The following is a 27,423-nucleotide window of genomic DNA, read 5'->3' on the forward strand; positions in this document are numbered from 1 at the left end:
CCTATTGATAGCACACACACACACACACACACACACACACACACTTTGAGACAGAGTCTCAATGTAGCCCAGGCTATATATAATTGGGGATATTCTTGAATGTCTGATCCTCCTGTCTGCACTGGGGCTTCGGGTGTGCGCTGCCTGCTTGTCTATGCCGTCGCAGGGAGGGAACCCACGGCTTTATGTGGGGCGGACAAGTGCTCTATTAGCTGACTCCATCTCTAGTCTAAGCATTAATTTTGTTTTTATACAGCCTAGGATGACTTCAAACTGATTCTCCTGCTTCAACCTCCTGAATGCTGGGATTTCAGGAGTATGTCACCATGTCTGGCTACATCAGTGATTTTTACCAACCTTGTAGGTTATTGAAACTCCTAGACTTCACACTATAGCCACCATTAACCCACACGTTCTTTATCTTAAACCCATGCGGGTGATTTTTAGGTCCCAGTTAGGATCTTCTATAATATTTATTCATGTTAGATTATCTGTCTTCTACATATATAACATTTTAAATGACTCATATGTATGCCTCCTACATCTTCTGATGACGCAAAGCCTTTACAGCAAGATATTATTGACAAGCTAGTTCCCTCAGCTCTGGGATGCCAGTGGTCACCAGATGCACCATTGATTTAATATCAGTTTTTCAGAAAAAAAAATAGCATCACATTATCTAGATAAATCACCCATAAGAGAGGCACTATGATTTCAGAAGTACTGTTATGTGAAAAAATATTATCAGAGTTATATAATATAAATGCTGGTCAGTGATATCATTTAGAAAGATTTTAACAGTCTAGGAAAATTTTATATAAACCAGGGCAGAGAACATAATGTTACTAAAAGTAATTTTATTTATTTAATCATTCCTTTCTTTATTCCTGTGCTTATGGGATGTCTACCATGCCAGCAGTGGTGTAAAGTGAGGATGGATGAGACAGGGATCATCTGTCCTCTAGAATTCAAATCTTTGATAAACCACCAAGCATGGTTGACCTCACAGACAATTTTATCTTTCTGTTTGAATACTATCTTAAGAGTTTCTCATTTGGCTGTGTGAGGGCACAGACCTTTAATCCCAGCACTCGGGGCAGAGGCAGGTGGATCTCTTGAGTTTGAGGTTAGCCTGGTCTACAGAGTGAGTTCCAGGACATTAGGACTACGCAGAGAAACCCTATCTCAAAAACAAAAACAAAAACAAAACAAACAAACAAACAAACAAAGACTTTCTTATTTATCCCTAGGGATCTTAAATCCTAAGAGAAATGTTTATCTTCTGTGTTGGCTTTATTTATTCATCTGTTTATTTATAAATTTAAATTTTATTTTATTTACTATTTTATTTATTTATTTACTTATTTATTTATTTTGGCCAATTTGACAGAAGCTAGAGTAATCCGGTATGAGGAAACCTCAAGTGAAAAAACACCTCCATCAGATTGGCCAGTAGGCAACTCTGTGGGAGCATTTCCTTGACACTGGAGGGCTCAGACCATGTGAGTGATGTCATCCTGGTCAGGTGGTCCTGGTGTGTGGGTGGCGGGGGATGGGTAGAAGAAAGCTAGCTGACCTTGAGTTCTAGAGCATGACAGTGAGCAGAGCACCTCCGTGGCCTCTACATCACTTCCTGGCTCCAAGTTTCTGCCTTGAGTTCCTGCCCTAAATTCCAAAAGTGATGGACTATAACCTGTAAGCTAAAAATAAACTCTTTCTTTCTTCTAGTTGGCTATCTTTAAGATTACTTTTTACTCTTTTTTTTTTTTTTTTTTTTTTTTTTGAGACAAGGTTTCTCTGTGTAGCCCTGGCTGGAACTCACTCTGTAGACCAGGGTGGCCTCGAACTCAGAGATCTGCCTGCCTCTACTTCCCAAGTGCTGGGATTAAAGGCATGTGCCACCACTGCCTGGCACATTTTTTCTTTTCTTTTTTTTTTTAATTAGATATATTCTTTATTTACATTTCAAATGTCCCCTTTCCTAGTCCTCCCCCACCCAAAACCCCCTAACTCATCCCCCCTCCCCCTGCTCACCAATCCACCTACTCCCACTTCCCTGTCCTAGCATTCCCCCTATACTGGGGCATCTAGCCCTCTCAGGACCAAGGGCCTATCCTCCCTTTGATGTCCAACAAGGCCATCCTCTGCTACATATGCAGCTGGAGCCGTGGGTCCCTCCATGTGTACTCTTTGGTTGGTGGTTTAGTCTCTGGGAGCTTTGGGGGTACTGGGTTTTTCAAATTGTTATTCCTCCTTGGGCACTGCAAACCCCTTCAGTTCCTTTGGGTCTTTTCTCTAGCTCCTCCATTGGGACACTGTGTTCAGTTCAATGGCTGGCTGAGAGTGTCCCCCTCTGTATTTGTCATGCAGTTCAGTTCCTTTGGGTCCTTTCTCTAGCTCCTCCATTGGGGACACTGTTCAGTTCAATGGCTGGCTGAGAGTGTCCCCCTCTGTATTTGTCATGCACTGGCAGAGCCTCCCAGGTGACAGCTATATCAGGCTCCTGTCAGCAAGCACTTGTTGGCATCCACAATAGTGTCTGGGTTTGGTAACTGTATATGGGATGGATCCCTAGGTAGGGCAGTCTCTGAATGGTTTTTCCCTCAGTCTCTGCCCCACACTTTGTCTCTGATCTGCTCCTGTGGGTATTTTGTTCCCCCATCTAAGAAGGACTGGAGTATCCACACTTTGTTCTTTCTTCTTCTTGAGATTCATTAGGTCTGTGACTTGTATCTTGGGTATTCCAGGCTTCTGGGATAATATCCACTTATTAGTGAGTGCATACCATGTGTGTTCTTTTGTGATTGGGTTACCTCACTCAGGATAATATTTTCTAGTTCCATTCATTTGCCTAAGAATTTCATGAATTCATTGTTTTTAATAGCTGAGTAGTACTCCATTGTGTAAATGTACCACATTTTCTGTATCCATTCCTCTATTGAGGGATATCTTGATTCTTTTCAGCTTCTGGCTATTATAAATAAGGCTGCTATGAACATAGTGGAGCATGTGTCCTTATTGCATGCAGGGGAATCCTCTGGGTATATTCCCAGGAGTGGTATAACGGGGTCCTCTGGTAGTATTATGCCCACTTTTTTGAGGAACTGCCAAACTGATTTCCAGAGTGGTTGTACCAGCTTGCAACCCCACCAGCAGTGAAGGAGTGTTCCTCTTTCTCCACATCCTCCCCAGCCCCTGCTGTCTCCTGAGATTTGATCTTAGCCATTCTGACTGGTGTAAGGTAAAATCTCAGGGTTGTTTTGATTTGCATTTCCCCAATGACTAAGAAGGTTGAACATTTCTTTAGGTGCTTCTCGGCCATTCGGATATTCTTCAGGTGAAAATTCTTTGTTTAGCTCTGTACTCCATTTTTTAATAGGGTTATTTGGTTCTCTGTAGTCTAACTTCTTAAGTTCTTTGTATATATTGGATATTAGCCCCCTGTCAGATGTAGGGTTGGTAAAGATCTTTCCCCAATTTGTTGGTTGCCATTTTGTCCTATTGACAATGTCCTTTACCTTACAGAAACTTTGTAATTTTATGAGTTCCCATTTGTCAATTCTTGATCTTAGAGCATAAGCTCTAAGGAAAATTTCCCCTGTGCCCATGCGCTCAAGGCTCTTCCCCACTTTCTTTTCTATTAGTTTCAGTGTGTGTGGTTTTATGTGGAGGTCCTTGATCTACTTCGACTTGAGCTCTGTACAAGGAAATAAGAATGGATCGATTTGCACCAGCACATTTTTTTTAAATATATTTGCTTTGTGGGTGGGAGGGGTGAGTGAGGCTGTGGTGTGATGAGCCATTGCACCCGTGTGGTTGGGGGCAACTTGTTGGACTCACTCCTCTTCTCCCATGTGGAGGTTTGGGGATCAAACTCAGGTAGTCGGACTGGATGGCAAATGCCTTTACCCAGCGAACCATCTTGTGAGTCCAGAAATGTGGTCTTTTGTGACTGGCTTCTATTTAGAATGAAACTTTTAAGTCTGTACATATTTTGAAGGTTACAACAGTACTTGATTTCTTTGAATGACTGAGTAGAATTTATTCTATGTAGATGTCATATCCCATGTAAATATCCATCAGTGACAGGCACTGGCTATTGTAAACATCCATGTACACTTTTTTTGTGTGGACATGAGATTTTCATTTGTACTGGAGAAACTGCTAGGCCCTGTGGTAGCTTTGTGTTTAATCTTTTGAGAACCCATCAGACTGTTCCAAAGTGGACTCACATTTTTACATTCCAGCCTTTATCGTCGGAGGGTTTCACCTTCTTCAAATGAGTACCCCTATTGGGGTACTCATGGTGGTTTCTCATGGTGTGTGTGTGAGTCCCCAAGGACTACTGAAGACAAGGCTCTTTTCGTTTGCTTGTTGGCTATTTCTTTATGTCTCCTTTTGATCCTCAGGATTATTTTTTGTTTTGTTGTTGTTGTTTTTACAAGACAAGGTTCTTTATGTCCTAGCTGTCCTAGAACTTACTCTGTAGACCAGGCTGGCCTCAAATTCAGAGATCTGCCTGCCTCTGCCTCCTGAGTGCTGGGTTTAAAGGTGTGTGTTACCACCACCTGGCTTATCATTTTTTAGTTGTGTTTGTTTGTTTCAAAGATTTATTTACTTATGTATTTGTATGTATAATATTGTCTTCTGACCTCTTCTTGCATGCAGTGACACACACACACACACACACACACACACCCGCTGTCAAGGTTTAAAGATGGCTGGAAAGATGGCTCAGTGTTTAAGAGCAATGGCTGGTCTTAGGGCAAGGGTTTGTTTCCCAACACCAGTATGGCAGCTCATAACTGTGTATAACTCCCCTTCCAGGGAATCGGAGGTCCTGCTCTCCCCTCCATGGGTATCGGGCACAAACATGGTGCACAAACATAAATACCTAGCTGCAGGCAAAGTACTTATAGGCCTAAACAAAGTTTTTTTGTTTTTAAAAGGTGGTCTTTCTGACCAGAACGTACCATGGAGATCATGCTTAGCGGACAGATACTGTTTTGACATTCAAGCTCTCAGCACAGAGTGACTCAAGCTGAGAGCAAAAATCTCACCAACCACTTGACTCATTTGTTGCAATTATTTTCTCTCACCTGTGCACAGCAGCTAGGCTGGGAGCCTGAGGACTAGGTTTGGAGAATGCACGGCACTCTAGTCTATAACACTGCAAGCAAGCTCGGCAACCACTGTGGGCCGCAGCCAAGATCGGTTTTCAAAGTGGGTGATTTGTGGTTTCTGAGGAACAGAGAGCTGTCTGTTAGGGACCACACTGGTCACTATTCAAACTGACATCTATTTATTAATTAGGTAATTAATTCAGTCTGTATTTTGAGCTAAATTACTTGACAGTTTATGATACCCATTCAACATAAATCACATTTTTAAGGTTGAATAACAATATTTAAAGTAATAGGATTGTTATAATAATTTGGAAAATTACTAATTCTATCCCAACAATTCCTTGGTACTTTTAATTTGACTAAGGATTAGAAAGAGATTTTATTGCTGTGTGTAGCTGTGGTCCCTCGGCTAAGCTGACTGATTTGATTTGTTTTGTTCATATGAGTATAAATATTTTAGAACAAAACCCAATTTAACAAATGAACAAACTTATTAGACTGTGATTACTTTTCCAAGTCCTGTGCCTTAAAAGTCACAATTAGAAGGTGGATACACATTGTTCTAGCCTTAGGGAGCTCTGACTCCTTCTATAACTACTGAGCTTAAAACAAAGTACGGGCTAATGTGAAAGGCAGGGTTTGTAATGGGAGTCGTCTCATTTTGATAAAGCAAAGCTTTATGAAAACAGATGTAGAATTACAATGGGAAAACAAGGACGAAGAACATTCCAACTGGATGGAATTTTTCACTGAGATTTGCCGTTCCCTTCGGCAACGAGCGAGTCGGGTGGGCCCAGCGAGGTGGTGGAGTCTGGCCCCACATACACGGAGCTCAGGTCCAGGCCTCAACACCACAGACTGAACATAAAAGCAAGAAAAACCACGTAGAGAATAAGATTTTTTTCTACTATATAACAACAATTGTTATTATTTATGAGCATAAAGGGTGGCTATAGATTGTATGTATGTAAAGTATGTGTGTATGTGCCGGAAGTCAGCGGAGAGTCAGTGGCTGTCTGCAGGGAGAGAGGGCGCAGGAGAGGGAGGGCCTTTCTTTCTTTCTTTCTTTCTTTCTTTTTTTTTTTTTTTTTTGGTTTTTCGAGACAGGATTTCTCTGTGTAGCCCTGGCTGTCCTGGAACTCACTCTGTAGAGCAGGCTGGCCTCGAACTCAGAAATCCACCTGCCTCTGCCTTCCAAGTGCTGGGATTACAGGCATGTACCACCATGCCCGGCTGAGGGAAGGCTTTTCGAGTCCTGATATTTTCCTGATAAGCAGAAAGGGAAAGTGGGTAGATTTCTTTTGTTATTGTCTATGAATTTGAAATACTTCATTAGTTGAAATCTTAAAAACACAGCACTTAATTCTCGAATTTCCTTTTCTAAGCTCCAGTTGATGAGGAAACTTGTTTAAAAAAGGCTTCCGGGGCACCAAGGGGGTTTATTTTTAGATATTTAGCATATACTAGTAATAATGAAAGCCACAGTTCACTAAGAAAATAGAACCTCCATCCCTTACAAGGGCTTTAAATGCTCCTGGCTGCATAGCCAGACAGGAACAATTCAAGAAGGTTGCTTCCTGCAGTACCATCTAACAGATGGCCAGGTAAGCTGCGATTCCAGTCCATGCCTAGTGATAAAATATGCTAAGTGAAGACTCAGACTTTCAAATGTCAGATTTAATATCCCAAAGATCATTTCTCATATGATAGTTTTCTCTTTCCCGAGAACTATCTATACGCTTTAATACGCTTACTTGAGGAAATCTGAAAATATGGGCAGAGAAAAAGGAGTTTTTTGTTTTATTTTTTAAAACCTGCCTCAACTTCTGCTAGCTCCCAGAGCTGACAGAGAGCAACATTTGATAGTAGCCCTTCGTATGTTTCCATGCATAAATTTGTGTGAACTTTCAAATGCTTTGGGAGGCATCCATGTTAAGAATTTTGCTATTAGTGCTACTTATGACGCATAGTATAGAATAAATTACAAACTTGGGTTTTTTTCCATCTTTGCCTATATGTATTGTTTAAATTAAAGTCTCAGTTGGGGAAAAATGTTAAAATCCTGTGCAATTTAGAACAGAGAAGATAAGCTATTTATTTATTTAAATGTATATATTTAATGTTTATTTCTTTTTGGTTTTTCATTCTGTTTCTTTGAGACAGATTCTTCGTATATAGCCCAAGTTAGGCTCCAACTGGCTACCTTTCTTCCTCTGCCTCCTCTTTGTGCTGGGATTATGGCCATGTGTCACCATGCTCATGCTCAGGTAGACTGTTTTAAAGTTATTTTTATTTTACTAACAGGTATGTGTCTTTTCCTGAATGTATGTCTGTGTGTGCCTGGAAGCATGCATCCTATAGAAGCCAAAAGAAGGTGTCAGATCCCCTAGGACTGGAGTTATAAATGATTATGAGTTATCATGTGAATGCTGGGAATTGAACCTGTGTCCTCTGAACCATGTCTTTAATTAAAAAAAAAAAAAAGTCACACAGGCCCGGAGAGATGGTATAGTGATTAAGAGCACTGGCTGCTCTTCCAGAGGTCCTGAGTTCAATTCCCAGCAACTACATGGTGGCTCACAACCATCTATAGTGGAATCTGATTCCCTCTTCTGATGTGCATAAAAAACAGCATTTATACACATAAAATAAATAAAAATTAAAAAAAGAAAAAAACAATGTGTTCATTGCATTGATATTTAACGCCAAGGCCAGCTAGGCAGATTATCTTTGCCAATAACGATCTTACTAACTTGTTATGCAGAGTGTTGTGTCTTTGAAAGAACAGTGAGGTTCTATTTTAAGAAAATGAGGCCAGGAGAATTGGTAAAGGTGATTGCTGACAAATCTGATGTCCCAAGTTCAATCCCTAGGATCTCCATGGTGGAATGTAAGAACCGATTCCTGACAGTTGTCCTCTGACCTCCGCATGTTTACCATGGAGTTTCCCCCACCCTCCACACACACAAGCATATTCAGATACATGTGTATACAGAGAGGCCAGAGGCCAATATCAGGTGTAAGGTAGCATTAAAATGACTCCTAAGGCCATACTGCTACACCTATAAATGCATCCCTTGATCAACCTGCATCAGCCGAGCTTCTTGCAGTCAATGGGATACTTTTACACAGAGACCTGTAACTGGACGGTATGCCAAAAGTGAGAGACGTTGAAGCACACGGTTCTATATGGGATTGTTTGCTAAACCCTCCCCGTAAGGTCCAGGGATCTATGCAGAAGAGGAGACAGTAAAAGCCAGAGGTGGTGGATGACTCCAGGGACACAGTAGGACAGACACTGTGACGTCACAGACGCTGCGGCAGCTCACACAGGACCTGCACAGGTTCAAGCCAGGTGGACTCTCAGGACTTGGTTGGAGAAGTGGACATGGGTGTCCCATCCCCAACCAAGAACATATCTGCATTAGAAAACCCACTGGCAAAGGGAAAATCAGCTTTCTCAAGTGAGTCCCTGGGTGTATCAACCATACTCCAGGGCAGGCCCTTGCCCAGGAGTAGTTAGTCAACATATAATGAATTCCATGTCTGTTTGTTTTTGTAAAATGTGTAAACTTTTTGTTTCATTTTGGCATTTTTGTCTTATTTGTTTTGATTTTCATTTCTGTGGCTTTATTGTTGTTTTGTATTATTGTTTATTTTGAGAGAGGGATCTAGAGAACACAAAGTTGTGTGGGTAGGGCAGCGGGGGGATCTGGAAAGACTTAGGGGAAGGAAAAACATAAAGTGTGAAAAAGAAACCTGTTTTTAAAAAAGAAAGGACTAAAATTCTCATTAAACAACAACCACAACAACAACAACAACAAAAAACAGTAAACTGTACATACGGGATGAGTCTTGACATTGAAGTAGATGACAGTTTCTTAGGTGATACTGAGTCTAGACAAGATAACAAATAGATGTGTTGGACCTCATCAAAATCTGGGGGGAGAAAACCTTTTGTGTTTGAAAGGACACTAGTGGGGTTCCAAAGCTGTGGTTGTAGTTCTCAGAGAGTTCTTGTCTTGCACAGGCTCTGGGTTTGATCCAGCACTGCAAACTATAAAGGAGAGGAAAGGGGCTGGTGAGGGGGCTCAGTGGGCACAAGTGTCTGTGGGCAAGTCTGACATCCCACAAACGAGAAAACAGATTGCTGCGTGTTATTCTCTGACCACTGCATGCATGCAGGTGTCACCCTACCACCACCCTACTCCCACCCCAACCCCCACATAAAGGAAGGGTGACAAATGAAAGAACTTCCTTTAAAATAATAAAAAAAAAAGGTTTGCTAATTGCTTATCTGAAAGAGGATTGATATTTAGAATTTATTTATCTTGAAACAGGCTCTCAGTGTGTAGCTCTGGCTTTTTTAGAACTCACTCTGCAGATCAGACTGGCCTTGAACTCACAGAGATCCACCTGCCTCTGCCTCCCAAGTGCTGGGATTGAAGGCATGCACCACCATACCAGGTTTGGGATCTAGAATCTGTAAATAACCCCCACAACTCAATAACAACAATAAACACCCTCAGCAGCTGGGTGGTGGTGCCACATGTCTTTAATCCCAGCACTTGGGAGGCAGAGGCAGGCAGATTTCTGAGTACGAGGCTGGCCTGGTTTACAGAGTGAGTTGCAGGACAGCCAGGGCAAAAAAAAAAAAAAAAAAAAAAAAAAAAAAAAAAAAAACATAAAACCCTAAGCAACCCAATTTAAAAATGGGGGAAGGATATGAATAGAGTTTTCCCCAAAGATGGCCAACAGATCACCAACAAACATGGGTGGGGGAGCAGGAAACAATTAATTACCAGAGAAATACGAATCAAGATGCCAATCACACAACAACTGTCAGCAAGCGTGCAGAGAAATCAGAGTCACTCCTGATGGGAGTGCACCATGGCACAGCCACTGAAAAATGGTGTGATGGTTTCTCAAGATTGTTAAGAACAATGGCAGATGACATGGTTCTGCAGGCAAAGGTATTTTCTGCCAAACATGACAAGCTGCATTCAGATCACAAGTTCCACTGCAATCACAACTGATGCCTACAAGTTGTCCTCTGATACACACACACACACACACACACACACACACACACACACACACACACATAGTGGCATGAATGCACTCACAGCCAGACACATGCATAATTAATAAATTAAACTTAAAAAAATAATTATTAAAAATAGAATTTCTGTATAACCCAGCCATCCCACCTCTGAATACATTTCAAAAGGGGGCTTGGGAATGTAATGTACACATGCATTTACACAAGGGCTGTTTCTAGCAGTCAGAAGTGGCCATCAGAAGATGCATGGACCAACCAATGTGCCAGATATCTGCAAGTGAAGTACTACTCACCTCAGAAAAGGAAGACTAACCTGACATCTGACATCCTGGAACCCTTGTTATGTTATCCAACTGATAACACCATGTTAAGTGAAAGAAATCAGCCATCAAGATAGTCTGTGATTCCTCTGGGATGAATGACTGGTGTTATTAAAAATACATAGGAAGTATAGTGGTTGGTGGGGGAGGAGGGAATGAAGAGTTAATGTTTCACAGGTCAGCATTTCTACTAGGGAAGACAAAAACCGCATCATCTAGAGATGGGTGGTGTCCCTGACTGCAGGGCTATGTGGTGAAGCACTGCACCTCACACTCACTAACGCAGAAAACAAATGTGGTGTTTATCTACAAGTTTTTTAGTGTTGAAAACACTTAGTTCTTCACATCAAAACGATCATCCACCATGATCAAGTAGGCTTTATCCCGGGAATGCAGGGTTGGTTCAATATACGGAAATCCATCAATACAATCCACTACATAAACAAACTCAAAGAACAAAACCACATGGTCATTTCATTGGATGCTGAAAAAGCATTTGACAAAATTCAGCATCCTTTCATGCTTAAAGTCTTGGAGAGAACAGGAATTCAAGGCCCATACCTAAACATAGTAAAAGCAATATACAGCAAACCGGTAGCCAGCATCAAACTAAACGGAGAGAAACTTGAAGCAATCCCACTGAAATCAGGGACCAGACAAGGCTGCCCCCTTTCTCCTTATCTTTTCAATATTGTACTTGAGGTACTAGCTCGGGCAATTCGACAACATAAGGAGGTCAAAGGGATACAAATTGGAAAGGAGGAAGTCAAACTATCATTATTTGCAGACGACATGATCGTCTACCTAAGTGACCCAAAGAACTCCACTAGAGAGCTCCTACAGCTGATAAACAACTTCAGCAAAGTGACAGGTTACAAAATCAACTCAGGCAAATCAGTGGCCTTCCTATACTCAAAGGATAAGCAGGCTGAGAAAGAAATTAGGGAAATGACCCCCTTCACAATAGCCACAAACAGTATAAAGTATCTTGGGGTGACTCTTACCAAACATGCGAAAGATCTGTATGGCAAGAACTTCAAGACTCTGAAGAAGGAAATGGAAGAAGACCTCAAAAAATGGGAAAACCTCCCATGCTCATGGATCGGTAGAATCAATATAGTTAAAATGGCCATTTTGCCTAAAGCACTATACAGATTCAATGCAATACCCATCAAAATCCCAACTCAATTCTTCACAGAGTTAGAAAGAGCAATTATCAAATTCATCTGGAACAACAAAAAACCCAGGATAGCTAAAACTATTCTCAGCAACAAAAGAAAATCTGGGGGAATCATTATCCCTGACCTCAAGCAATACTACAGAGCAATAGTGTTAAAAACTGCATGGTATTGGTACAGTGACAGGCAGGAGGATCAATGGAACAGGATTGAAGATCCAGAAATGAACCCACACACCTATGGCCACTTGATCCTCGACAAAGAGGCTGAAAACATCCAATGGAAAAAAGATAGCCTTTTCAACAAATGGTGCTGGTTCAACTGGAGGTCAGCATGCAGAAGAATGCGAATTGATCCATCCTTGTCTCCTTGTACTAAGCTCAAATCCAAATGGATCAAGGACCTCCACATAAAGCCAGACACTCTGAAGCTAATAGAAAAGAAACTGGGGAAGACCCTTGAGGACATCGGTACAGGGAGAAAGTTTCTGAACAGAACACCAATAGCGTATGCTCTAAGAGCAAGAATTGACAAATGGGACCTCATAAGGTTACAGAGTTTCTGTAAGGCAAAGGACACCATCAAGAGGACAGATCGGCAACCAACAAATTGGGAAAAGATCTTCACCAATCCTACATCAGATAGAGGGCTAATATCCAATATATATAAAGAACTCAAGAAGTTAGACTCCAGAAAACCGAACAACCCTATTAAAAAATGGGGTACAGAGTTAAACAAAGAATTCTCACCTGAAGAACTTCGGATGGCGGAGAAGCATCTTAAAAAATGCTCCACTTCATTAGTCATTAGGGAAATGCAAATCAAAACAACCCTAAGATTTCATCTTACACCAGTCAGAATGGCTAAGATTAAAAATTCAGGAGACAGCAGGTGTTGGAGAGGGTGCGGAGAAAGAGGAACACTCCTCCACTGCTGGTGGGGTTGCAAATTGGTACAACCACTCTGGAAAGCAGTCTGGCGGTTCCTCCGAAAACTGGGCACCTCACTTCCAGAAGATCCTGCTATACCACTCCTGGGCATATACCCAGAGGATTCCCCACCATGTAATAAGGATACATGCTCTACTATGTTCATAGCAGCCCTATTTATAATTGCCAGATGCTGGAAAGAACCCAGGTATCCCTCAACAGAAGAGTGGATACAAAAAATGTGGTATATCTACACAATGGAGTACTATTCAGCCATTAGAAACAATGAATTCATGAAATTCTTAGGCAAATGGATGGAGCTAGAGAACATCATACTAAGTGAGGTAACCCAGACTCAAAAGGTGAATCATGGTATGCACTCACTAATAAGTGGTTATTAACCTAGAAAACTGGAATACCCAAAACATAATCCACACATCAAATGAGATACAAGAAGAAAGCAGGAGTGGTCCCTGGTTCTGGAAAGACTCAGTGAAACAGTATTTGGCAAAACCAGAACGGGGAACTGGGAAGGGGTGGGAGGGAGGACAGGGGAAGAGAAGGGGGCTTACGGGACTTTCGGGGAGTGGGGGGGGGGCTAGAAAAGGGGAAATCATTTGAAATGTAAATAAATTATATCAAATAAAAAAAAACAAAAACAAAAACAAAAAAAAAAAAAAAAAGAAAACACTTAGTTCTTGAAAACAGTGTTTGGTGGGGTGTGAGGGTGCAGTGCTCAGGAGGTAGAGGCAGGAGGATCAGGGACAGGAGGTTATTATCCTTGGCTTCATAGGGGGTTTGAAGCTAGCCTGGGCTATGTGAGATCCCGTCTGAAAATAGGCCAAAGCAAAAAATATTATTTGGTTAGAATAGTCAGGATGAAGGGAGAGGCCAATCTGAAGGAAGGCTCTCAAGTTCCTGGCACAGTTAACTGAGGAAGTGCCATGTCAATGTGTAACAGTAGAAACAGTGTGGTGGGGGCGGGGGCGGGGGGGGCAGGGGGAGCATGTCCCACTATGTCGCCAGGCTAGTTTCCGATTCCTGGGCTTGAGCAGTCTTCTGACTTCAGCTCCCAGGTGCTGGGCAACAGGTGTGTACGCCCATACTTGGTGTCAGGAGAAACAGACTTTGAGATGGAATGGTGTGGTCCATTTTGGAGCTTGGGGTGGCCATGAGCCATGCAGAAGCTGAGTGGATACAGGATGTGAATCTCAGGTAAGGAGACTGCCGGCCTGAGGCACTTGTCTGATGCCCCCATACTTGGCTGATGCCTGGGACTTGGGGCCAGGGGTAAGGGCACTAGCATGAAACGTAAAGGAAGATAGACACAGAAAGAGGCTGATTGAGCATCCAGAAGACAAGAGAATATAATTGCAAGAAGCCAGAGGCAGAGGGTACCTCAGGAAAGTGAAGCCCTTAAAGAATGGAAAAAGCATTGAGGTGAAGATCTCAAAATTATCCACTGCACTTATCAATAGAGAGGTCCAGCCTGGTCCCTGGAGGGTAGCCTCTGGTCACCTTCTCTCTGATGCCTTTCCCAGGGAAAGTTGGAACTATGAGTTAGATAGTTCTGGTTTCATTCTGTAGTTATGACCAAAACACTGACCAAAAGTAACTTGGGCAAGAAAGAGTTTCTTTGGTTTATGCTTACAGATCACAATACATCACCGAGAAATGTCAGGGCAGCAACCGTAAATGAACACTGCTTGCTGCCCAGCTCACTCACAGGCTCTTTCTTATGCGCCCTCGGAACATCTGCCTAGGGATGGCACCGCCCACAGTGGGCTGGGCCCTCCTTCATCAATAAAAAGCAAAAATGAAGAAAATTCCCCATAGATATGACCCTATCCCCCAACTGAGACTCTCTTCTTAGATGACTCTGCCTAGGACATAGACTAACAATTGGGCAACTGCTTGAACATGATATGTTTAAAATATTTATTAGGTTGGAGTACAGAGAAAGCAATGCTTTTATGACATACATAAAGAGCAGGGGCCTAGGGTTGTAGCTCAGTGGTGGATTATGTGCCTAGCATGGGTTCCAATCTTGTACTGCAAAAAGACAACAAAAACACAAACAAAACCAACCTATAATGGAGGCTGACCACTCCCAGTGGCTGATACAGAGTCCAAGTTGTTTAAAAAGGAACCTCATTTTTTTTTTTCCGTAATTTTTGTTCTCATTCCTATTTTCTTTGCAATTTACTGAATCAGACTCTTTGAGGGATATACTGGAGGATTTAAAATTTAGACTTTGCAACAGTTTAAAATTCATAACAGGGAAAAAAGAACCAGCTTGGTGCTATGCATGATTTGATTGTAAAATTTCAGCTGACTTCATCTGCAGCTGCTCATGGTAAAACTAATCAAAAACACACAGGTCAGTGCCAAAGAGGTTTTGTGGGTTTTGGGGTGTGGACGGTCATGGACCGTCTCATTTTTATCTGAAAGCATTGTCTTCTTAGCTACATGCCGAACCAAATCATCTTTCACTGCGAAGGGAAAGTGTTTGGTACAAAAGAGTGATCTGTGCAGTGTTGGATGCTGGGACATCCTTGATGCAGGTGTCTGGATTCCTCTCCTCTTCACTGTGGAGCCCTGGCGATCCTTGAACTCACAGAGATCCATCTACCTCCAAAATGCTTAAAGGCACCTCCACTCCACCTCCCGATTAACAAGCTCTTATGTAGTTCAGTCTGGACTCAAAGTCACTATGTGCCTGCAGATGACCTTGGTGTCCCCGCCTCCCTGCTTCTACTGCTGAATGCTGGGATCATAGGTGTGAACCACCACACCTGGCTTCCCATTTTTTAATACATTCTGGCCTTACCTGAGCAGAGCCATAAGCCGCCCCTGCCCCCAATCTTATACTTATTATGATACACTTGTCTTGTCATCTCTGGCCTCTAGCTAATCTGTGAACTTATTTAAGTTAGAGATCACTCACGAACCCTCAGAGAATAGCCACACACCCTAGAGCTCACCGGCAGCACTCATGAGGCCCAGACAGGAGGATGGAGAGATGGAGCAATGGAGACAGCCTGAGATAATGTCATGGGCAGGTAGGAAAGACCAACCCTCCGCATTCCTCCACGCATGGAACATCACTGAAGGATCTAAGTCTCGTGGGGTGGAGCCTCCTCTGTGATGGGCAGGGACTCTGAGAAGCCTTGACAAAAGTTCAAAGACAAATCAGTCATTACAGTAGCCTACGCTGAGAATAACTTAAAGTTGATCAAGGACAGTCCAAACTCTGACCTAGACTTTTCAGAGAGCTCTGTCTCTCCATCTCTCTCTCTCTCTCTCTCTCTCTCTCTCTCTCTCTCTCTCTCCTCCCCTCCCTCTCTGTATGTGTGTGTGTGTATTTGTGTATTTGTATATACACTGTGCCGGATGGCTTTATGTCAACTTAACACAAACTAAAGTCATCCGAGAAGAGAAGCCTCAATTAAGAAAATGCCTGCATAAAATCAGGCTGTAGGCAAGCCTCTAAGACATTTTCTTCTTTAGTGATGGACCCAGCCCATTGTGCGTGGTGCCATCCATCCCTGGGTTGTGGTCCTGGGTTCTATAAGAAAGCGTGCTGAGCAAGCCTTAAGGAACAAGCAGCACCCCGTGACCTCTGCATCAGCTCCTGCCTCCAGGTCTCTGTCCTGTTTGAGTTCCTGTCCTGATTTCCTTCGATGATGAACTACAACTTGGAAGTGTAAATCAAGTAAACCCTTTCCACCCCAACTTGTTTTTTATCATAGTGTTTCATCACAGCAACAGTAACCCTAACTAAAGACATACACATACCTGTAGTGACAATTTTGGAATTTTGGTTTCTTAAAAAAAACAACACAGAAATTGTACAAGAATACATTTTTGTTTTAATCTCATGCATGCTACTTTGAAGCAGCAGACTGTGATTTGCCTCATGCTCTAGCAGAAGTGTGATTTTGCCAGATGCAGATAGTTCCTGCAATCATGTGACATTTGGAATTATGGGGACATTCAGAGGGTACATAAATGCTAGAGCCCCGAGAAGCTGGGTGGATTGTTGTTGGTTATTGTTAGTTGTAGTTTGTTAAGTAGTCCTGAGAAAAATAGCAGGAATAAGGAGGAGGAGGAGGAGGAGGAGGGGAAGAGGAAGAGGAGGAGGAGGAGGGGAAGAGGAGGAGGAGGAAGAGGAAGAAGAAGAGGAAGAGGAAGAAGAAGAGGAAGAAGAGGAAGAAGAGGAAGAGGAAGAAGATCTTGACAGCAAAGAACAAACTTGCCCCCAAAAACCTCAATGCCCCTAATCATCTGGAAGCAGTCTAACAATAATGTCGCCCCTTTCTGACCCCCTCTCCTTTCCCCTCTGTCCTTTTCTCTCCGATCTAGTTGAAAGGGAGAGAGGGCTGAAGAAAGAAGAACCTACAAAGAAGCAAAGGATCAGCGAGACATCCCTGCCATTTTGATTATCACAGATTATCACTCTCAACTTTCATAGGTTAAATAACTGAATTCGGGGAGACCAAGTAAACCTGAGATTCTCGTCAAACCAGGAAGAGATGGAGCTGGGCTTAGATTTCACATCTGCCTCTCCTTCTCCACATGTCTCCTATTGTAGACATACAGTCTGTGTCTCAGTGTGGAGCATCGAGGAGTGAGGGGTGCTGGAGCATCAGCTTAATTAGAGTGTTCAGATGATAGCCCAGTAACCAGAGACTAATGCTCCCCAGCCTCAGCCCTGGAATGGAAATACTGGAATGTTAGACATAAAAATGGACTTGATTTCTACCCCCCAAGGATTTCCCCCTCTTTCATCCACGCGGTGAACATTAACAATTAATGGGAAATGCTTTTCAAGCATCGCTCTTAATATTTATGATGCCCACGAAACATACAAACATCTGCTCTGCAGAGTGATAGCTATTAAAGCACACTCCAGTGCCAAGCGCTCTCGCACACGAAGATGAGTCAATGCTTAAAGCATTTGCCTCTCTGGAGTTATCGAAATGGCAAGAATTCCAAGAAGATGGGAGGAAGACAATTTTAGATTCAGCTTCAAGAATGTTAGTTCATTTTATCGTGACTGAAAACACATAGTAATTTTTAAAAATCTGTACTATTACTACTACTACCACTACTACTACTACTACTACTACTACTACTACTACTACTACTATTTTATGCATATAGGTGTTTTTGCTTGCAGGTCTGCCTGCACCACATGCAGGACTCTGGTCAGGGAGGCCAGAGGGGGGCATTGGATTCTCTGGAACTGAAGTAACAGGCTGTCGTGAGCTGCTATTTGGGTACTTGAAATGGAATCCCTGTCCTCTGCAAAGAGCAACAAGTGCTCTTAACCACTGATCCGTTGCTCCAGCCCTTACCTAGTAATTTTAAGTTGCACTAAGGTATTTTTAAATAGTCAATATGATCTTTTCTTGTTAGGAGTGACTACACCTTAGACCTGAAGTCAAGGTTTCGGTCTGAGAAATACAATTAGAAAGGATTCAAGGGGTGATGGATGAGATCATCCACCAACAAGAATGATGGGTCTAAGAAACCTACCACTAAAATAAGACTAAAGATTTGAGTGTACTGAAAAACCAACATGGCGGCCTGTGTATACTTTCAGGGAGCAGGCTTGAAATGATGCTATTTCTAAGGAAATGTTATGTTTGACCTTACTTGTGAGGAGATTGTGTTAATGGTCTGCCTGCTTGTGTCTGACAGCAGAGCTGACTCAGAGTCACTACCTTTGCCAGAACACCCTAGGTAACAATCAAATAACAGGAGTGTACGTACCAGCGCGCCCAGGGTCAGCTGCTGTCCATGCACAGCAACTAAGCTGAAGACTGGGCGGGCATCTCTGCACGGCTGCACAGACTTCCCCAGCTGACATTTATTCAAATTGCAACAAAAATAGATCCACGACAGCCACAACAATAATAAAAATGGTAGCGATTGTGGAGCACTTACTAAATGTCAGATATACGCTGTATGCAAATTAACCATTGAGCCCTCCGGACAATACTAGGAGATAAGTGGAAAATGGATGCCTGTGGAGGTTATGTGACACATGTCAAGTCATATGCAGATGTGGTGGAATCTAAACTCTAACCTAGAGAAGAATCTACTTATTGGTTTGGGTTTTGTTGTTGTTTTGGTTTTTTGAGACAGAGTCCCGTGTGGTTATGGCTAGTCACAAACTCCCCATGTAGCTGAGGTTATCCTTGAACTCCTGGTTCTCCTGCCTTTGCCTCCCAGGGCTGGAATTACAGGCATGCATATCATAACTAACCAAGGGAAGCTCTATGAATTTGTTGATTTATTTATTATTATTTTATGTAGGTATATGTGGTTGTGTGTGCATATGGACATGCCAGAGGATCAACTCAAGAGACAAAAATTCTGGCCATCTCTTTTGAGGCAGGGTTTCTCACTAGCTTGAAGCTTGCCAATTAGGTTAGGGTGGCTAGCCAGTGAGCCTCAGGAGTCCTCCTGTCTCTCTCTCCCCAACACTAAGATTACAAGCACGTGCCACCACATCTGCCCTTTTTACACTGGTCCTAGGGATTTGAACCCAGGGCCTCATGCTTGGAAAGTAAGTACCTTGCCGTTGTTGCTCCAGCCCCTGCTAGCCCCTGCTAGCCCCTGCTAGCCCCTGCTAGCCCCTGCTATCTGCTTTCTTAATTACTCCTGGTGAGGAGAGAGAAAGAGAGAGAGCAATATGTACATGTATTTTTCTTCTTTTTTTTTCATGTATATGATATACATACATGTTTGTGTGTACGCTTGTGTGTGAGTGGGCACACATGTATGTGTGGGTAGAGACGAACATGTGTATGCAAGTGTGTGGAGGCCCAAGATTGATGTCAGGAATCATTATTGATGGTTCTTCCACCCTATCCATTGAGGCAGCAGCTCTCACTCAAACCCACACACGCCACACAGCTAGTCTTGCCAGCCAGCTTGCTCTTGGAGTTCCCTGGCTCCATCTTCTGAGGTTAGGATTTGAAGCAAGCCACCTCTGCCACCTGACACTCACGTGGGTTTCCGGGACCCAACGCTAGTTCTCCCGTTTTCTCGGCATGCCCTGCATACACATTGATCCCCCTCCTCAGCATGACTATGACTTTAAACACAAAGGTGCATGCGCACAGGTTCTTCTGGTTGCAGTACACAAAATCTCACTTAACTCCCTTCCAATGATGTTGGATAAGCTTCACCATGAGATGTTCCTCTGCATGGCACCCTGCCCTTTGCTCTACTGTCGTTCCCACACTGGGTTATCTGTGTCTACACATTGTAATCATCATGTTTGACCCCAATACATTCATGATTTTTTTCTCCCTTGTTTATCATCTTTTTTGTTTTGTTTTGTTTTTTTTGTTTTTTGTTTTTTGTTTTTCAGGACAGGGTTTCTCTGTACAGCCCTGGCTGTCCTGGAACTCACTCTGTAGACCAGGCTGGCCTCGAACTCAGAAATCTGCCTACCTCTGCCTCCCAAGTGCTGGGATTAAAGGCATGCGCTACCACTGCCCGGCTTATTATTATATCTTGAGTGCAAAGAACAGCGTCTGGCAAATGATAAACACTGAAGAATTATTCACTGAGGAAATATATAGGAGGCTGGGAATGTGGCTCAGTCAGTTGACTGTTTGCTTAGCATGTAGGAAGCCAGCCCTAGGTTTGATCCCCTAAGCCTGCTAACCAGAACAGGTGGTTTGTGCCTGAAATCCTAGTGTTCAAGAGATGAGGCTGGAGGATCAGAAGTTTAAGGTTATCCTTTCCTACATAATGAATTCAAGACCAGCCAGAGATATATGAGGCCCTGCCTCGGAACAAACAAATAAATACCAGAGGGCTACACAGATGTTTCAGCAGTTAGGAGTGTTAGATGCTCTTACAGAGGAATGAAGTTTGGGTCCAGGACCCACTTCAGGAGACTCACAACTTGTATTTCCAGTTCCATAGAATTAACACACATGTATGTAAATGTGCACACATGCACACATGCACACATAAATAAAAAAAAATCTCTAAAAAATATCGAGTGAAAAGTAAAATTGAGTAGCATCCATGGGCAGAAATATTAGCTCATTGATTAATTTAATTAGTTAAGTAATTAATTTTGGGAGCTGGGACCAACCCAGGCAAGTGCTCTACCATTGAACTAAATCCTCAATTGTAAGATGATTAATAATGTAGATAGTAAGAAGCAAGTTTAGCCAGAGTTCATGGCAACAAAAATTCTGAGCCAGGACTCATTGCCCTGAGCTGCTCTCCGGCATAGTCTTGCCTCTGCCCTTCCTTGCCCATGTGGCCTTCCCTCTGTGGACTTCCTCTGCCCACTTACCATAATTTTTGGCTTTTGTGAAAGCTGGTCATTGATGCCAACTTCAACTCCACCTCACCTTGCCCTTCTAGAGCCCCAGTACCTACCGTAGTCAGTGCACACTGACTCATTTTCTGCAGATAACACACAGTGGGGAGGCCAAGCTCTCGAGCTCTCCAGTTGTTCAATTAGCAAGGCTGAAGTGTTTGGTAAAAATGGTCAACTGAAAAAGAAAAAAAAAATGGTCAACTGATCTTCCGCTTTCCTCAAGAGAACACTTCAACAGGAAGGACTGTGGGCTGAGCACACCCCCAAACTGCCTCCCTACAAATGTCAAGCTGATCTCTCTCGCTCTCCTTTTGAATCTAGATAAGTTTTGAAAACCATGGAGGAGTCTATTTTAAATTACACTGAAAATTTACCGTCGGATTGTATTTTAACAGAGAGCTTCTATGCACTGCCATTTTCCAGTTGCCTGCATTTTCAATTTCGCTCTTTGATTGCTGAAGACATAGACATCTTTTCCTCCTTGCCATGCAATGAAAATGTTCTATTTTCATACGGTCCGTGTTAGTCATAGTGTTTGCATTTTCATTACAATATCAAGAAGTTGCTCCGTTCCACTCTTTTTCTCCAGTGCTGCTAAGGGCTTCTGATAAGTTTCTTGTGATAATTGCATTATGATCTTCTCCCTTTTATGTTTCAGACTTATATGGTTTTTGAAGCTTGAAGAGAATTGCCTAAAATTTTCCTTGTGGCTCATGATTAATGCTAATGCTGAAGAGCCCCCCATTGCCCCTAATTTACAAGTGAATTCCAAAAGCTCATTTCTAAGCCAGTTGTTTGGGACTTGAAATACATTTTCCTAGTGGTCTAGGGGAGGTTATTTAACCTATAATATATTCACTCCATTATTCTATAAAGAACCGCTATTTGCCTGACTCTGCGGGAAGCAACTGTGTGTGTATGTATGGAATTACTGGTTAGCAATTCCACTCAAAACACGAACAAGAGGCCAGAGAGATGGCTCAGCAGGTGAGGGCACTTGCCTCTGTGCCTCTTGAATTGAGCTCAATCCCCAGAATCCACAGGGTGGAAGGAGAGAACCAACTCCTGTAAATTGTCCTCTGACCTCCACACACGTATCATAGCACATGCCACAGCCAGTAAATAAATGCTACTGCACCCTCCCCACAACACACACACACACACACACACACACATTTATTTGTATTTATATTTATAATTATATTTACATTTAGTGTAAAAGTATTTTGCTTCGTGTATATATGTGCACCACATAATGTCTGGTGCCTGTGGGTGCCAGAAGAGGCCATCAGATCCTCCTGGAACTAAAGACAGATGGTTGTTCATCACCATGTGGGAGCTGGGGATTGAACCTGGTTCCTTTGTAAAAGCAACAAATGCTCTTAACTGTTGAGCCATCTCCCCAGCCTCTGAGAAATCTACCATTTTGTTTACTTGTGTTTCAACACAGAGTCTCACTGTGTAGCCATGGCTGTCCTGGAACTTGCTCTGTTGACCAGGTTGGCCTTGAACTCAGATATCCACCTGTCTCTCTGCCTCTGCCTCTGCCTCTGCCGGCATGTGCCACCACTGCCTGGGTTTCCACCTTTTAAAATCTTTAATCCTAACCAATCTGGTTAGTAGTTCCACTAAAAAAAAAAATAAATTTACAGAACAGGTATTTTTAAACATTTTATTGATATATAATATATATTCAGAAAAAGATGTGTGCCTGACTGAATCCAAGAAACTAGAAAGAAGCAGACAGTATGAACACTCCAGAAGCTACCCCATGTTTCCTTATAGTTACTGTAGCCCCAAAGGAAGTTATTCAAACATTAGCTAAGGAGGACTGTGGTCACGGGATAATGTCTTGTCTGGGAAGAAAGACATTTTATCCTAGTAAAGAAAGACTTTAAATCCTAGTTTGTCCATTTGGAATTCAGCGTGTCCCCAGACTTCTTGTTGGTTATGATTAGATTCAGATGCATATTAACTGAACACCTAAGGTGTCAGCTGGCTACAGAGGTGGCCTGCTTACCTGATGCTGCTCAGGGTTGGTTTGTAATGTCATCATTATCCTAGATCCATGATTTGTAATGTCATCTTCATCCTAGATCCAGATTGCATCTATGTCAACCACTTAGGGCGCGGCCAGTGAATGCACTGTCTCCGCCTCGCAGAAAGCAAAGAAACGCAGACTCAGGAGCCTTATATCTCCCTGATGCTTCAAGGAACCTGCCCTTCAGAGACCCTGCCTGTTCACAATCTAATTATCAGGGCTATGGCTTTTAAAGAAAGCTGGTCTTTTAGCTACTGTGTTCCTCCTACCCCCGCCAGGAATATGGGGATTCTTTTTTCATTGAGAGGAGAGGTCAGCTCTGACTGGCCTGGAATGCATCCTGTAGCTCAGGCTAGCTTTGAACTTTTGGTGATGCTCCTGCTTCAGAGCACTTAGACTCCAGGAGTGAGGCACCATGCCTAGCTAGAGATTCTGAAGACTATAAAGAAGGGGAGGCCTGCCTGGGAGACGGCATCTACAGTCTCCACACTGGGTCTTGTTGCCATTTCTCACATCACACTGCCTAAGGAGAATTATTTCCCTAAGACAGGAGATCCAGGTGCCATGTTTGAGAAACTGAGAGAGAAAAGTAAAAGAAAAAAAAATCTAAAAAATGACCTCCTAGCTAGACTCATTTATTTGCTATAGAGCCTGGATCCAGACAGCAAAATTTCTAAACCTGAGAGTGTTACAAGTAGAATATTACAGTATATCTCCTCTTTATAGAGGAGTCAGTCAAAAAATTTCCTAGAAAGTATGTGTGAGTTTGAGTGCAGGTGTGTGTTTGTGTGTGTGTGTGAGGGTGAGTGTGTGTGAGTATATGTGTGAATGACTATGTGTGTGAGTGTGTGAATGTATGTGTGAGTGTGTGTGAGTTTATGTGTGTGTGTGAGACTGAATGTGTGTATGTGAGTATGTGTGAGTGTGTGACTAAGTGTGTGTGAGTATTTGTGTATGTGTATGAGTGTATGTGAGTGTGTGTCAGGCATTGGTTGGCTAGAAACATCCACGGTATTTAGTCCTCAAAGGCATAGTTTCTTTCAAGTTTTGTATTTCTGAGGTCAGCGAAAAGGTAAATATAAATTACAGTAGTGCCCGGCTTATCATTACATGGATTTCTATCTAGAACAAGTTAGGTCTTGTATCTCTCAAGAAAGACGACTCACATAAAGAGACCTGCGCGCCGCGATTACAAGGCAGGTGCCGCTCTCGTCTCTCCTCTCCAACGTATTATTAATGTCGGGCTCCGTTCCAACACGAACCCTCTAGGGTGGGATGAGAGGCAGAAGAGGCTGAACTCCGAGGCCTTTCTGCCTGTCACTGTGGAACAGGTGAAGTCTGGTTAGTGTGAACCTCCAGGGCAGCCTCCTGTCAGTAGAACTAAAGATGTAAACACCGGGAAGAGGAGGAGGCGGAGGGGCCCACCAGCAGCTGCTGCTGAGTAGGAGCATTGTCTGGGCTTAATTAGGAGACTGGGCAGGGAACAGGGCTGGCAGACAGGAACTGTGGAGGGAAAGCAAGGAGAGGGACCAAGGGAGGTTCCCAGATTAGGCAAGGGAGTTGAAATAAACACCTATAGAGCCCCAGGCTCCAGGGAGCCGCTGTAGAGTGAGGGCCAGGTGTTTGATTCTTGGACTGTCCCGGAGCACCTGCGAGGTGCTGGGGAAACAGAGGCATAAACATAAGGGCCTTGCCCAAGAATACTGATGCCCTCTAGCCTCTTTTGAGGACCATGGATTAAATACAGTTCAATGTGGCCAGTGACATAAAAGATAAATGAAAGTTCTAGAAATCCAGGGGGATAGCAATAAACCTGCAGGATCGTGAAGTGGCATGGAGTTGGGGAGGGGACCGACGAAGGCTTGAAATTCCTGTGTCCTGTGGTTAGGGACTGAAGGACAAGGGAGAGGTGTGGAGGTCTTATGGTAAGAAGAATGGTGGTTTTGGCAATGGGTGGTCTTGGGACACAGAAATGATGGCAGATAATATAATCCCGCTGTTCTGAAAAGCTAAGATGGCATCAGGGACCTTGTAACCCAGACTCTGCCCTGGGCCAGAACTTCCAAAGGAGACACCAGGAGGCATCTGCTCTCGAGCTTGCATGTCTGTCCCAGTTTCCCTTCCGAACCTCAACTCTGCCTCCCCAACTGCGGTCTTCATCACAGGGCTATGTGGTAGCGCTGTGTGTGACCTTTCGGCTGAAGGGTCACGAGTTGGAGAAGCTAGAGTGAATTAGGAAGGGTGTGAGTTGAAATGGGAGGAGAACGAGAGAGAAGGAACGTAGCTCTTTCTGTAAGAGTTTCTTCAAGAGGCCATGGCAAGGGGACTGCTGAGTAGGGTGGCAATGGCTAGGAAGGACAGGAGAGGAGAGGAGACACAGATGCAGGAGAAAAAGCAGGCGAGGCTCCAGAACCTATCGCATTCCCACAAGGTAACAAGCAGAAAGGCCAAGGGACAAGGAAGAGAGGAAGAAAAGGTCATATGGCAAGGCGGCAAGATACATATTTTGTCTGTCCGTCTGTCTGTCTGTCTCTCTCTCTCTCTCTCTCTCTCTCTCTCTCTCTGTTTTGTTTTTCTAGGCAGGGTTTCTCTGTATAGCCCTGGTTGTCCTGGAGCTTGCTCTGTAGACTAAACTGTCCTGGAACTCACAGAGATCCACCTGCCTCCTGAGTGCTGGATTAACAGCGTTGTTCCACCACTGCCTGGCTTACATATTTTCATCTTTTATATATGTATGTATTTGTGGTATTAGAGATTGTGGGTTGGGGTATAGGGACTCGCATGTCTCATATTTACTACATAAGTTTCCTACTACTGTGTTATATCCCCAGCATACACAGTACGTTATAAACTTTTTTCCCCCTAAGATATGTTGCCTAGCCTGGGCTCAGGAGATCCTCCTACCACAGCTTCCGAATTATACTAGGATCACGGGAAGAGAAACAATGCTTCATTCACCAATACATTCTTAATTTTTTTATGACATTGTTTTATGATTTTCATTTTTTCCCAACCTTCCTTTAGCCTTTCCTCCATTTGGGCCCCTAGATGTTCTGACATCCATTGCCTCTGGAAAAAAGTCCAAAAGGCAATCTAAGGCCTTGATGCAGAAAAGATGGGAAGCAGAACAGGAGAGAGACTTCTCTTCTCCCAGGAGAGAAAAAGTGTGTGGAGACAAGGAGAGAGAGGGAGGTGGCCAGTTGGCCACCTCAGGCACTTAACCCACCTGGTCAAACTCCAGGGAAATGAAGGGGTCACAGAGATGCCAGAGAAGACTAGATAATGCAGGAGGAAATGACAAGAGTCTCAGCTGTCAGGGAGAGCCTGGAGGACGGGGACAACAGGACTCTAGCCCAGTGACCGCACACAAGGGCCAGGTGTGCCTGCTGCTCCCTGTTGTCGGTTTTGTGGAATCTAGACTCACCGGAGAGATGAACCTCTCTGGCACGCCCATGGAGGGATGTCTTGATTGCTTCAGTTGACCTGGGAAGCCAGGCCCGCTTCCGGCAGAGCCATTCTCTGAGACCCTGGCCTGTATACATTGGAGAGGGGGCCTAGGCAGCAGCAAGCGTTTGTTTCTTTCGCCGGCCTGTGTACTTAATGTTACCAACCACTCCAGGCTCCAGCTGCCTCACGCCCTGCTGTGACAGGCTGTGCTTTGATTTGTGAGCTAAAATAAACTTGCTCTCCCTCTTTTAGCCTCTGTCAGAGCATTTCATCACAGCCACAGAAGTGAAACTGAGACCACATGTGGAAGAGCCTACTGTACCCCACCTCTCACTGCTGGGTAGAGGACAGATGGGCACCCAAAGGTGGACAGAATGAGTGTCAACTACGTAGTAATCCTAAGGGAACATACAGAAGGGAAGGCAGATATAAGACATCTAAGTTCCAGGCCACCCAGGGCTACATAGTGAGACCCTGTCTCAAAAAATAAAAACAAAAACCATTTACCACCCGCAATCCCTGCCTCACTCACTACCCTGCAACTTATTTGTAGCTTGGATAAATAGTAGAAGATGTTTTTGCTTGTTTTTCGAGATGGGTCTCACATAGTCCAGGCTGGTCTTGAACTTAACATTCAGTGGAGGATGACCTAGAACATCTGATGGTCCTGGTGCTATCTCCACTTCTTGGAATTCAGGCTTGTGCCACCATTACAAGCATGCTATGACAGGAATTTAGACACAGTTCTGTCTTCTCAATCTCAGAATTTTTTGGATAACAATAAACCCACAAACTGTCAGTTTCATGAAAAGAAATTTGCCAAGTTATTTTAACTTCCTTTAATAGCCAGTCAAAGAAAATGTGTGTGTGTGTGTGTGTGGTTTTTTGGATTTGGTTTTTTCAAGACAGGGTTTCTCTCTATAGCCCTGGCTGTCCTGGATCTCACTCTATATACCAGGCT

At 43.4% G+C, this 27,423-nt stretch overlaps 1 long non-coding RNA gene across 1 annotated transcript; it reads right to left on the reverse strand.

Annotated features, from left to right (window-relative positions):
• Positions 1-8,764: 8,764 nt before the first annotated feature.
• Positions 8,765-26,588, reverse strand: LOC127695323 (uncharacterized). Its single transcript, XR_007979963.1, has 5 exons — positions 26,440-26,588; positions 24,182-24,335; positions 21,034-21,149; positions 15,600-15,784; positions 8,765-9,183 (listed from the first exon to the last, which is right to left on the reverse strand). It is a non-coding gene; the product is annotated as an uncharacterized LOC127695323 (long non-coding RNA).
• Positions 26,589-27,423: the final 835 nt, after the last annotated feature.

The sequence above is a fragment of the Apodemus sylvaticus genome, chromosome 10 (assembly GCF_947179515.1).
Source record: "Apodemus sylvaticus chromosome 10, mApoSyl1.1, whole genome shotgun sequence".
NCBI lineage: Eukaryota > Metazoa > Chordata > Mammalia > Rodentia > Muridae > Apodemus > Apodemus sylvaticus.